The sequence below is a fragment of the Schistocerca gregaria genome, chromosome X (genome assembly GCF_023897955.1).
Source record: "Schistocerca gregaria isolate iqSchGreg1 chromosome X, iqSchGreg1.2, whole genome shotgun sequence".
Taxonomy (NCBI): Eukaryota; Metazoa; Arthropoda; class Insecta; order Orthoptera; family Acrididae; genus Schistocerca; species Schistocerca gregaria.
The window spans coordinates 215170331-215185214 of NC_064931.1; the positions used below are offsets into that span (position 1 = coordinate 215170331).

General features: G+C 39.0%; 1 protein-coding gene across 1 annotated transcript in view; it reads left to right on the plus strand.

Moving 5' to 3' along the window:
• Window positions 1-14884, plus strand: part of LOC126298472 (39S ribosomal protein L37, mitochondrial) — a 75969-nt gene that overhangs the window by 34456 nt on the left and 26629 nt on the right. The window lies entirely within an intron of this gene.

Below are 14884 nucleotides of genomic sequence, written 5' to 3' on the forward strand. Positions count from 1 at the left end.
ATCCACTTTAGCACAGCAATGGGCCAGTTTGTGCCCCAGACCTCACCTCTGCACCCCCACCCTTGCATACCTCATTGGGAAGTGGTTGATGAGTTGCATCAACAGTTACCATGCTAAGCCCTTAACTGCATGCCACTCCATGTGTGCTGGCTGATTTTTTTCTATTTTCAACAGATTTTAAATAGCTGTAGAGGACGTTTAGTTAGAGATACATAAAAGCTACAGGTATGGTTTAAAACTTTAAGGTTTCAACTTTACATGGGTTAACAGTCATGTGTATGGGGCATATACTGTTTCCAAGAAGTGATGCAGATTTCTCCTCTATTATGCGAAAATAAATTTTTGTCAAAAATTTATTTTTACTACTTTATTCAATTTAAAGAAGAAATAAATTTTGGAAAGTGATCATTTGACACTGAAAAGACATTTGTTATACCATTTGCACATAAAGCATACCTACATACACATAAGTTATTTTGCATAGTGAACCACAGTGTGATAAAGCTTGAAGCACGGGGTGACACGCAAACCTACGTTACACTCACTGCACTCATAAGAAGTATCTTTCGTCCCAGCTTTCCCAGTAATGTTCTTTTGTTTTCCACTATACACTACACAACGTCTTTGTGCTTTCTTTTTCCCTTCTGCCATTTCCACACGGTTCGGAAAATGTTTCTGCGACAATCGGGCAATCGTTGAAGGTCCATGAGAATCCTCAATTCTCTCTCCTCTGTGTAACACTAACGCAGTGCAGACCTCCTGTATAAACTTAAGAGTGCTCAGTTTCTTCTCATGGATGCAATTGTGCAAAATACAACCATTTGAAACCGCCATAATTATACAGTGGAAGGCAAGTTTTCTCCACCACTTCACTGTTTTGTGATCAAGTGCTCCATATGAAAGACGCTGATCAAAAAGGTCTACACCAGCTTTATGTTTGTTGTAATCCAGCACTGCCACTGGTTTCAACTTATCGTTGCCTTCTCTTGTAGCAACAGGCAACATTGAGGATGTGTGCCTGGTACTTATCATCCACACATCCCTCTTGTCTTTCCATCGCAATACTAGCACATCGTTCTTGCGACAAAATATTTGTTCACCCTTTTTGTGTTTACCCTCTTTGAGAGCCTTGGGCAATCCTTTTCTGTTTGGCATTACTGTCCCTACAAGACCAGTATTGGCTCTAGCCAGTTCTTTGGCTAGCTGAACACTGGTGTAAAATCTGTCAACATATACAGTGTAGCCCTTACCTTGGAGTGAGCCGAGCAATCGCTTTACCACTGCAGAAGCACTGTTGTCCAGTTTATCGTCCCTTCCGTGGTAAACTTCAAAGTTGTATATGTACCCAGTTTTGGATTCTCCAAGAATGTATAGCTTCATGCCATATTTGTTTGGCTTATTAGCCATATAAACTTTGAAACCTACACGCCCTCTGAAAGGACACATACCTTCATCAACGGTTAGCGCTTCACCTGGCTGATAGCTTTCTTTGAAATTCCTTACCAAATCATCCAGAAGAGGTCTGACCTTATGAAGGGCATTAAAGTCTACTTCACCTTTCTTTTTTTGCTTTGAATTGTCGTTTATGTGGAACATAGACAAAATATTCAGAAATCTTTCCCTTGGCATAATATTGGGGGCAAAAATTGCAGCTAACCACTGGACCACTACACCAGTGACTGGCCATACTTGGCCTCTCACTGATTGACATGTGGAGGATAATAGCCAGAAACGTCTTTGTTTCAGCAATTGTTAGCGTCCTCCACTGCTTCAATCTAGAATTGGGCCTTAATTTGTTTTGTGCTCTCAGTGTGGCCAGCTTCTGTCTAGCATAAAGGTTTGTTTGTTCCTTCATAATTGAAATAACCCTGTCATTTATAAAATGAGAAAAAAAATCTAAATATTCACTAGACTGACTGAGTCCTACATTATTTAGCACACCATGAGACCCTGTAAATAACAAAATGTTTGGTGTTTGATCCACTATAATCCAGTCATCCTGTGAAATGTCACTCAATCTTGGCCTCTTTCGATGATGAGTGGGGGGGAACACAGGCGGTGGCTCACCTTCATCTGACGACAAATCTGTGTCTAAAATAATACGGAACGTAACAGAACAAATTGCAACATGAACTGTCTTGTTCTGCATCGATTTAGTAAGATGCTAGACTTACCTGGACTATCGTTATTTTCGGCATTTCGAAATCACTGTCACTATCGAAATCCGAAAAATCATCATCAGTAGGTTCAGCAAGAACTTCTTCAATCATTTTTCGAAGTTTTGCATCCTCATCACTCGCCATTGTGAGCAAAAAGAAGATAAACAAGCTAAAACCAAAATACTAGCGCCAAAATCAATGGTAAACAAATGACAGGACACCACAGAACACATAACATACGCGTGAAAAACACATGTGAATTCGTTCGGAAATATATACTGATATATCGCATTACCACACTAGGTGCTGCGATCTAGCGATAATATGATGAACTACAAGCATTACAGGACCTACAGGTTGTAGCGGGAACGCTAACAATGCGTTTGAAATACTAAAACAATGTGGAATGCGCCGGGACGTAATATTACGGCGGCCGCATTTTCTTCGTTTCCACCCGTGACGTAATATTATGGCAGCCGCACGGTAAGTGTTAAAGTGACAGCTTCCTTTTCTTTTCAGGTAGCACAGACGTGTAGAGACACGACCACCATAGATGTTCAGCAGAATAACCAAGTGAGGTGGTGTAGTACCTAGCACACAGGACTTGTATTCAGTACGACGATGGTTGACATCTCGATCTGACCATCCAGATTTAAATTTACTGTGATTTCCCTAAATTGCTCCAAGCGAATGCCAGGATGGTTCCTTTGTAAAGCATAAAGCTGATTTGCTTCCCCATACTTTTGTGATCTGACCTTGTGCTGTGTCATGACCTCGATGTCAGTTGGACATTAAAGTCTAATCTTCTTTCCTTTCCTTCAGCAGGACAAACTAAACATTTTATCACCAACTGGCTGTTTTTGAACCCCGAATTTATGTCTAGAAATGAGTGGTTCACATTACATGCATGATCCACCATGGTCTTAATGCAACTGTTACACCTGATTGCTGGCTACAGAAGCAACACATCCCGTGGTGGAACATTCTTCAGTTAGGGTGAGGCACATGGTTTTGTGACACTTCAAATGCCTACTTTGTGCTGAAAACCCTTTCAGTCGCCGGGGCAAATGTATAAAGAGAAATCATAAAGATCACTATAAGGTGATGGCAAGTATTTGTAGCCTGAACAAATAATTTAATAATATATTCGAAAGTATAAACCATAAGAATGTTATGTGGCAAACATGCCTGGCCTTTAACAGCTGCTGTATTGTATCAGGGCTGTCTACAGAGTACTTTGGCAGGGTGTATACAACTCGGGACAACCTGGAGACCCGGGAAAAACCCGGAAATTTTTTCATATGGGAGAAAACTGAAAAAAAAAAAACCAGGAATTTTGTAGAATTCCAGTAATTTTTCATTGTTTTAATTGTAAGTTAATTTTTGTAACTTTGACAGGTAAGAACCAATACTTTAACAAAGGATATTACTGTATCTAACTACTGCAGAGTAAAACATGAATGAGAGAAAAAATAACGAAAATGAGACTTAAGTGGCAGAGGAAATGCACCATATGCAACAACAAAACACAGTACTCAAACAAGCATCTACCAACAGCAAAATGTGTCAAAGGCTTTAGGAAGACCATGCAATGCTTCATAACAACCAATTGTCTCTGATGAGTGTGACGTCACAACTGCTTACATTAGATTCGTTTGAGCAGTTGCAAGTGAACTCAAGCACATGCGCAGTTGAGTCGCGTATGGGTAATACCTTCTCCCACTTCTTGCTACAGAAGTGTGGCAGTTAGCTGTTTAAGCAGTAGCAGCAAGCAGCCAGATGCTACCCAGAAAACCTTTACAGATGCGCATAAGCTGCCAGATTCATGCATGCGCAACAGGCCAAGATCTAGGGGGTGGGAGTGGAGGCAAACTGGGGTATCTGCCCCAGGTGGCAATTTCAGAGGTGGGGGCGGGGGGGGGGGGGGGGCAGCTCATATTCTTTAGGAAAAAGACCTTCTTTCACAAAGCGCCTAGCATCCAACACATGTTGGCCTATTGATTATTCATATGATTTTGAAACAAATCCCTGTTGGTTTTTCAACAAATTCTAAGTTGATTTTTGAATGAATCATAAGTTGATTTTGAATGCGTGAATAGTGTATGTGATGTCTGTACCAGAGGAATCCCCGCCGCATCTAGAAATAAACTTCCCTGCATACAAAAGGGGATTGGGCTATATGAGCTGAGCGGAATAAAGCCACCTAATGGGTGAATACCAATCCTGTTTATGTGGTTGACTGGGTTTGTGAATGATCATCTTTGTTATAATTACTAGTGAAATCTGTAGATTCAGACTACCAGAGTGGAAATAAATGACTATCAGAAAAAACAGGTAAGAAAGATTACATATTATCCTCTCAGTGTATCCAAGAAAACGAAATTCTGACAGAAAATTTTTGGTCAAATCGCTACACTAGTAAGGGCCAGTTGTACAGTCCCAAGTTAATTCAGGGAGTAGTGTGGAAAATGCATTGGACAAACATGTAATAACACCTAACCAGAGAATAAACATGGGATAACTAAACTGGTGATTGTAGCAGGGTTAGTGAAGTTAACTGGAGAATAAGTTTTGACACTGGCAGGAATAGTTACAGAATTAGTGATGACAAGATTATTTGTCAGTACGGAGAAGGAGAAGAAATGGGGACATTACACAAATTATGGAAGAATATGATGATTCCAAATTTATATAAAAATTTCATACTACTACTTTTCGATTTCAGGCTTCAGAAGCTGGAGTGTGTGAATGAAATGTGAAACTATTTCCTAACATGAAACTTTCTCCTTGTGGTAGGCCTAATAGGCATTTGATATTGGTACTTCATGAATTATATTCTGTCATGTTATAAAAATGACCGTTTGTGCCAAAACAGTCTCGTTTTTTTCGCATGTGTTACAATTTCTGCAATATTAGGCAGGCCTGTTTTGTTTTACCTAGCAGACAGCGACAAAATACATGTATTCAGATTGAGAAACCACACCAGTCTTGGTTACTATTTGTATTAACAGCCTTTTTCAGTATTAGACAACAAAATTTCGTTTCTCATGTAGCAACATGTTTGGTGAACTTTGACGAGGTAATAGATTCTTTCACAGGAAGAAAAGCACACCTTGTAAAGCTGTAGCAAGATTAGAGGAGAAAAATGCTAGAACTTAAGGATTGAAGAAATGTGTACTGTCTTCCTTGTCTCTTGTCTTTACTGGTTGTATGTATCTTATATTTAATTTTTTGTCACACAAAAAAGCAACTTATTATCTAATAGACAATAAAGAAAAAATAAAGAAAAGAAAGAAAGAAAGAAATAGGGGCAGGATGTCAAACTGGAGCAGGAGAGGCACCACAGGACATTTTAATTTCCACTGTCCTGAGTATAGTTTGATGGCACCCAGTACAAAATATTACACGTTTGAATTCCACATAGCAAAATGCAGTGACGAGCAATAGAAGAATGCTGTCTGAAGAGGCATGGCACTGCACTTTGGCACTCTTACGACCAAATAACATGTCTCACATTTCCTTGAACATCTACGTTTTATGTATCAGACTCTTCAGAAAGATGTGCACTACAAAATGAACATAGTTTTGAAAAGTCGATTTTTTTTAATTTTTTTTTTTTTTTTTTTTTTTTTTTTTTCTTTTTTTTGCTGTCCTACCTAAAATGCACAAGGGGAGGGGGATTGCCACTATCTAGTATTGCCCCAGATATATCGTAAATCCAGGGCTGGTGCACTGAGCAGCCTGAGCTGTAGTGGGGAGTGGGTAGTCACCACGTGACCCATGTTTACGTTTCCTCATGTCAGTTGCTCTCACATCAAATGAAAACAAAACGGATTTCTGTGGCCGGGAGCTACCAAGTGAATTAAAATACATTCACATAATTTCAGAAGGCTAAAATACGTTGTTAGTTTTAGATTTTATTTTATTTCCACCTTTCTGACAGTCAAGCATTAATCACCGTGCAGAACAATGAAGTTATTTTTGTCAGTTTGCTAAAGAAATTTGGCTTTTATTAATCTTTTCTACTGAGGCAGTCAATTTATTTGAAACAGAGTGTTTAATTCCACACTATTGGCTTGTTTTAATTGTTCGCTTCAATTCCAAGTGCACGTTTTCATCTTCTAGCGTGTTTGCCATTATGCCATAATAAAGAACCAAACATGAAATAATACAGCACTGGTACTCCAAGAAAATTTACATCTGAATCTGGACATATGAATGTGCACTTTAAGCCGAATTATGCATTTTAATATTGTTCACAAAATTGCAATGCTCTTGGAGTATCCTCTAATGTCTTGTTTCTTTTATGACTTTTAATGTTTTGCACGTATGAACATATGGGCTTGCTGCATCACTGTAGCTGCGCAACTGCGGTGACGCCTGTTATCTGTCGCTCTCTGGCAACTGCTGAAACAAACCTGTTTCTAATAGGTTGCGAGAAAATATTGTGAATGGTTGTTTGAAAAGTGTTACTTTCATAGCAAATTTCCTTTTACACAAGATAAACTGTGTGAGAATGCATGATGAATTTCTTAATGAGAGAGCTTTTGACTCTTATTTAAAAATCAACTCTTTGGGGACAACCATTTCGAGCCCAGGAGATCAGACATTTATTTCATTAAAAATTTTACTGGCACATTTGTGTAATGTGTCTTAAAGAGTAACACACATGAAAAAGATCAACATTATATGTGAAAGCTTTGCTTTTCTTGTAGCAACACTATGTATATTAACTTAAACCATTAACTTTTTCTGTCTGTTTGTTCGTGCTACTTAACAGTGATGTTTCTGTTGGCTGACTACATCACCTGTTCTGTGCTCTGAAAATCCACTGTGATCGGCTGGCAAGATCATGTGACATGAGCCATGACCAGCTTACAAAACGCCCAAATGTGCGATGTTTGGTGGAATTCGAATTTATACTTTGTATTACAAAAATATACATTGTACATGTTGCTGCACATTAGTCATCTTTCCAGAACTTATACTTTTCCCTAAATTTCATTTCCTAAAGTGCAGGGAAATTCTTTGTATAAAACCATAACCATTCAAAGGACTGATAAGTTTTACAGTTCCAAAGAAAAGTATACTATCACTTAATATGGAAAAAGTGTATTTTAACCCAGTAGAAAGTATATTTCTAACTGGGAAATCCAGCAGAAAATCAGGGAATTGGTTTTTCCTTCTCCGCGTATACACCCTTTTTTATTCCATCACTGCCTCTGAAAATTAGAAACCAACTTTCCACTGTCATTAGGCATTAATGGAAAGGAACGGTTGGAATTTCCATTCCAATAACATTGAGGAATACAGTATCTCCATTTCTGTGTGGGAATTGGATTGTACATTGTTTCAAGCCAAGGAGAGTGCTTCAGGTAAGATTCAGATCTGGCACAGCATTAATCTCACAAAGAATCTGGAGAAAATTCTCTTCCCTGAGTCACAGGAACTATTTAATTACCCCCAACGTGCTTTCAGGTGGTATTGTTCAACCCTTGATGATCAGACCCTGCTGGAGGCAGAAATACAACAATATTTTTCTATGCAGGCTACATCTCATACATATATTCTCTGATTGTGAGATGGCCTGTGGCACTGTGTTGAAAAATAGCATCCTTGGCAGCTCCATACATGATTCTTTGGCGGATGTGTACTCATATTCAAATGCCCTTGCGAGGCAGTTTTTTTTTAGATATCAGGCCATTGATGTTCTGTCAAAGCAGTTTGAACAGGAAAGCTGTCCCTCCGGGATCAGTTTTAAGTGCTGGTCTGTTGTCTGTAGCAACTGATGGTATAATGTCTATAGTTAATTTTCACTTTAAATGTTCATTGTTTGTATATGATATTGTCAGATTCTGCTCCCCCTTTTACCCTGTGCTTACTGCTCATCACTTGCAATTGATGATAAGATAGTTGGAGTAGTGGGAAGATGGCACAGGTTTTAAATTTTTGTCAGAGAAATGTGTTTGTGTTAATTTTAATCATTCTCATTCTCTGTGAACCAACCATCCCTCAAAATGAGTCTAGTAAGGTGTTTGAGTCTCACTTTCAGTGAGAGGTTTAAATGGCTACCACACCTGAAATTTTTGAAGACAAAAAGCTTAAAGGCATTGTATGTATTAATTTGTCATTGCCACAGAGCATTGACAGCACACCAAACATGTTCACCTCAGTTCTACAAGGCATTTGTATGATCTTCCTCAGACTATGAATGCACAGTTTAGACCTCAATTAGACTGTCTCATCTTAAATTCACTTATAGTGTTCGCCACAAGGGGATAAGCCTGCGAACAGGGGCATATGAGACTTGTCCAATTCCCAGCGTCTATGTTGAGTTTGACGAACTACCACTTGCTCATCCAGCCTAAGATTCGCATGGTGTGTTATGTCTACAGCCTACTCTCAATGCTGCCAGTCACTGGCATTGCATATTGTTGCTTGCACTCCACTTGTTATCCAGTGGCAATGTGTCATGTATACGGTGTACTCTCAACATCCCCCCTCCCTGTCACTGGCCTTTCATAATGTGACTCCCTCTAATAAAGTGAATATTCATAAATTAACTGTAACCAATGATGCCACGTGAGCTTCACCATAGTAAGAACTTATTGGTACTTAATTCATACCATATTACAGTGTTGAATCGGGGGTGGAGTCGTTCATCACCATGGTTGACAAGGAGACCCTGAATTATTTTTGATTTAACAGACTACAAAAAGAATTTGTACTGTGGATGAAATCTGTAAATCCATGTTTTACAGTGTTTTATCGGAACACTGCACCTATGTTTAGCTTACACTGATGTGACTAAGCAGAGGCCTGTACTGTGTTATTTCCTGAATGTATCCTTAAGGTTTGCTTATCTAATGAATTCATGGCATTCAGTGCTGCTGAATTATATTAAATCCTGAAGGTGAGGGACCTGATGAGATGTAATCTTGCTAGCAAATTCTTAATCTGTTCTGGTGCCCTAAGTGCCCTTGAGATTGTCCAACAAATGTATATAGCAGAAAAAGAGGTCCAAATGATTCACAACTCCGTTTTCCACATACAGAGACAGGGGAAGGAGTTGTCATTTTGTTGGGTACTGTGGAATGTGTGAATTCAAGGAAATGAAGCAGCAAAGGCTGTCTGCATAGCAAATACAATTGTACAATTTGCTGTCCCTGTACATGCAGTCATTTCACTGTTGAGACACAAGATCATGCTTCAATGAGAGGTACAATGACTAGATTTGAGGAACAACAGGCTGTAGTCATTGAAACAAGCAATATGGCTGTGGCATTCATTTCTGCTGCAGATCGATGAGGTGATAGGGTGTAATATTAACATGACTCTCGATGGAGTACTCTTGTATGATGTTTGGATTCCTCCTCAGAGAAGAGTACCCTCCAGTGTGCTTTGTTTGTAGTGTACATAAAATTTTAACAGATTGTGGTTAGGAAATTTCAGTGTGTTTGCAGGGTGGTTGACGCATCCTATTTTGTACCGGTGGTCAGCAAGTCACTACCCTATAAAATTGTTTTAGCTAATGTGCAGTTACAGTACATGTATTTTAACAATGAATCCTGTAGTGTAAAAGGACTATAGACTGAGTTGTACATGTTTTTGTGCTTCTGTGGGAAACTGAGTTAGAATGAAGCAGAATGAAACAGACTTCCTCTCCATATGTTTTAAAACACCATTTTAAATATTTTAATCACATTCGACCCAAATTAATGTAGTGAGATTGTTATGACCTTTATTTTGAGCACTTGGTATGATGGTATGCTCAGAAGTGATGCACCTGAATTTTTTGTGTGCATACTGTTGAAGTTCTTAAAATTAAACAGACATTATTAACATTCAAAATCTTTATTCTTCATGTCCACGTATTTGCAGCCCTATGCCGGTAAACTGCTTCGAATTGTAGTGGGTAACATGGCAGTGTGTATTGAAACTATGTTGGTATGTAAGAAATAGTGTGCTGTAATTGGCTTTTGAATTTGAAGAGTTCATCCATACATGGAGCACCCACTCCTTGAACATGACAATGCCAGAGTGCACACGAGCGCTGCAATGCCTGAAACAATCCAGTGCCTTGTGTTCACTGCCATGCAGTCCCGACTTGGTGGCATCCGATTTTCAGCTTTTCCCAAAACTTAAAGAACACCTTTTCGGACTTTGCTTTGATAGTGATGAAGTAGTGCAAGCAAAGGTGAGATTGAGGCTCCGTCAGCAGTGTTAAAACTATCATCGAAGAAGACACCTAATCAAGAATGTAAAGATGGGAATATCTGTTTTGATGTGAGCAAACATGACAAACGACCCCACTTACATTCAGGCACAACCAAAGCAGTAAAAGAATAAGTCAGAAAATGGTTCATACATTGTAATTTAATATTTAATAATAATAATAATAATAATCAAATTGAAACACTGAAAGTGATTAAAAGCTGAAAGTCCCTGAAATTTTAATTAGTGAAAGGAAATTGCTTAATATTCTTGTATAAAATGCCTATTCATTGAAGCTGATAAGCAGCTGAAATAGAATCCATATGTTCACATTGTGTGCTCAAAAAGCTTAGTTTGGCACAGCTCGCTCAGGCACCTAATTCTTACTTGGTTGATAATTGACTAAAAACATAAATATTAAAAAAACTAATGAAGTTTTTGTTGGAGAGTTGGTCATTTTGTACCTCACTGTCCAGAAATATTAAAATATGAATACGTAGGAAAGTTCTAGTAGCATGTTGCAAATATTTAGGAGTAAAGGTGACCATTTACTGAATAGCAGAGACATTGAGTCATCAAGAGGCACACACTAAAGAGAATGAAAACTTTGCTAGTCTTTGGAAGAAATCCTTTGAAGAGCTGGAGTGCACAAAATAAAGGAAAGCTTCCAATAGTGATCTGGCAGGTCATAACCATTCATGAAGCTTTTTTCTGCTTATGTTTGCTTATTGGTATCAACTTTCCCTAGACCTGGACGTCAGTAGAGAACTGTGTTTTGGTTGTGTTCACATGATGACACACATTACTTAGCCTTCATACTTAGATAAAAATATGTTTGCATTGCTGGCAATTGCTTGCCTTCATCAGTCTTACCAGCTCTAGACTGCATGTGGACCACAGTCTTTTCATATTCCCTGTTGGGCTCGATGGTACTATCATGTTTTATTGTGTTAGGAATGGCAAAAAGAGCCCAAGCATTTAGTATTGGATATCTGGTAGGTACCATCTTAAGCAATTTACATAGTACTGAAGTTTTACACTAATAAGCAATGATGAGTCAGAATGTTATGACTACCTACCTGCTGTTGATGTAAACCCATTCAGGTGATGGCAGTGTCACCTGGTGAGGAGTGGCTGCTAGTCAGACACACACACTGTGTGTGCTATCAGTGAGCATGCTGTCCGTGTGTAGAATGGGGAAGGTGTGTGATCTATCTGAGCTAGATCGAGGGTAGATTGTGATGGCCCAGAGGCTTGCATGACCATTTTGTTACCTGCACGACTTGTCGGGTGTTAGAGGAGAGCTCTGGTGAGTGTCTTCATCACATTGTGAAAACACGTCCAGACATTGTAGGGTTGGGTGGCCACCTCTCATTACAGATGTTGGACATCATAGGTTACGAACTGGTGGAACTAACATCAGACGTTAATGCTAGGTGAAATACAAGTGTGTCTGAACACACAGTGCACTGGACACTGCTAACAATGGGCCTCTGCAGCCGATGTATCTTACATGTGCAAATATTACCTCCTCGATGTCGGCACCTATGACCTAAATGGGCACATGGCTGTCAGCACTGGATGTTGGCGCAGTATCAGAGTATTGCACGGTTTGATGAATTCTGATACCTTCCTCATCATACTGATTGGAGGGTGCAAATCCTTTGTCTTCCAGGGAAACAGCTCCTTGACACCTGCACTGTGGGATGGATACAAGCTGTTGGCGGCTCCATAATGCTGTGCGGAACATTCACATGGGCATCCATGGGTCCAGTGGAGTTCATGCAAAGCACAATGACAGCCAAGGAGTATCATCCACTGGTTTGTAGATTACTTACAGCCCTTCATGATCATCATGTTTCATGACAGCAGTGGCATTATTCAACAAGATAATGTCCTCTTGGGTAAAATATCCCAGAGGTGAAATAGTCCCCCATTTGAATCTCCAGGCGGGGACTACTCAGGAGAACATCGTTAACAGGAGAAAGAAAACTGGTATTGTCAGGTGAATACATGATTATAAATACAAAATCAAATAGGAGTAATGCAGGAGTAGGTTTAATAATGAATAAAAAATAGAAGTGCAGGTAAGCTGCTATGAACAGCATAGTGAACACATAATTGTAGTCAAGATAGACATGAAGGCCATGCTTACCACAGCAGTACTAGTTTATATGTCAACTTCTTCTGCAGATGATGAAGAGATTGAAGAAATGTATGATGTGATAAAAGAAAGTGTTCAGATAGTGAAAGGAGGCGAAAATTTAATAGTCATGGGGGACTGGAATTTGATTTTAGGAAAAGGAAGAGAAGGAAAAGTAGTAGGAGAATGTGGAGTGGGGGTAAGGAGTGAAAGAGGAAGCCACCTGGTAGAATTTTGCACAGAGCATAACTTAATTATAGCCAACACTTGGCTTAAGAATGAGGAAAGAAGGTTGTGTACATGGAAGAGGCCTGGAGACACTGGAAGGTTTCAGATTGATTATGTAGTGGTAAGACAGAGATTTAGGAACCAGGTTTTAAATTGTAAGACATTTCCAGGGGCAGAGGTGGACTCTGAGCACAATTTATTGGTTATGAACTGTAGATTAAAACTGAAAAAACTGCAAAAAGGTGGGAATTTAAGGAGATGGGACCCGGATAAACTGAAAGAACCAGAGGTTGTAAGAGACTTTCAGAGAGAGCATTAGTGAATGACTGAAAAGGACAGGAAAAAGAAATAAAGTAGAAGAAGAATGGGTAGCTTTTAGAGATGAAATAGTGAAGGCAGCAGAGTATCAAATAGGTAAAAAGATGAAGGCTAGTAGAAATCCTTGGGTAACAGAAGAGATACTAAATGTAATTGATGAGTGAAGAAAATATAAGGATGCAATGAAGAAGGTGAAAAGGAATACAAACATCTCCAAAATGAGATCAACTGGAAGCGCAAAATGGCTAAGCAGGGATGGCTAGAGGACAAGTGTAAGAATGTAGAGCCATATATCACTAGGGGTAAGATAGATACTGCCTACAGGAAAATTAAAGAGACCTTTGGACACAAGAGAACCACCAGTATAAATATCAAGAGCTCAGATGGAAACCCAATTCGAAGCAAAGAAGGGAAAGCAGAAAGGTGGAAGGAGTACATAGAGGGTCTATACAAGGGCGATGTACTAGGGCAATATTATGGAAATGGAAGAGGGCTTAGATGAAGAGGAAATGGGAGATACGATACTGCGTGAAAAATTTGATAGAGCACTGAAAGACTTAAGTCGAAACAAGACCCCAGGAGTAGACAACATTCCATTAGAACTACTGATAGCCTTGGGAGAACCACCCATGACTAAACTCTTCCATATGGTGAATAAGATGTAAATCCCTCAGACTTCAAGAAGAATGTAATAATTCCAATCCCAAAGAAACTAGGCGTTGAGGGTGAAAATTACCAAACTATCAGTTTAATAAGTCACGGCTGCAAAATACTAACACAAATTCATTACAGACGAATGGAAAAAGTGGGAGAAGCCGAACTTCGGGAAGATCAGTTTAGATTCCGTAGAAATGATGGAACATGCGAGCCAATACTGAATCTATGACTTATCTTAGAAGATAGGTTAAGGAAAGGCAAACTTACATTTCTAGCATTTTTAGACTTAGAGAAAGCTTTTGACAGTGTTGACTGGAATGCTTTCTTCAAAGTTCTGAAGGTGTCAGAGATCAAATACAGGAAGCAAAAGACTATTTTCAATTTGTACAGATACCAGATGGCAGTTGTAAGAGTCCAAGAGTATGGAAGGGAAGCAGTGGTTAGGAAGGGAGTGAGACAGGGTTGTAGCCTACCCCCAATGTTATTCAATCTGTATATTGAGCAAGCAGTACAGGAAAAAAAGGAAAAATTTAGAGTAGAAATTAAAATCCATGGAGAAGAAATTAAAACTTTGAGGTTTACCGATGACAGTGTAATTCTGGCAGAGACAGCAAAGGACCTGGAAGAGCAGTTGAACGGAATGGATGGTGTCTAGAAAGGATAATATATGATGAACATCAAAAAAAGTAAAGCAAGTATTACGGAATGTATTGGAATTAAGTTGGGTGATGCTGAGGAAATTAAATTAAGAAATGAGACACATAAAGTAGTAGGTGAGTTTTGCTACTTGGGGAGCAAAATAACTGATGATGGTCAAAGCAGAGAGGATATAAAATGTAGACTGGCAATGGCAAGAAAATTGTTTCTGAATAAGAGAAATCTGTTAACATCAAGTATAGATTTAAGTATCAGAAAGTCTTTTCTGAAAGTATTTGTACGGAATGTAGCCATATATGGAAGTGAAACATGGATGATAAATAGTTTGGACAAGAAGAGAATAGATGCTTTCGAAATGTGGTGCTACAGAAGAATGCTGAAGATTAGATGGCTAGATCACATAACTAATGAGGAGGTACTGAATAAAATTGGGGAGAAAAGGAATTTGTGGCACAACTTGACTAGAAAAAGGGATCAGTTGGTAGGACACATTCTGAGGCATCAAGGG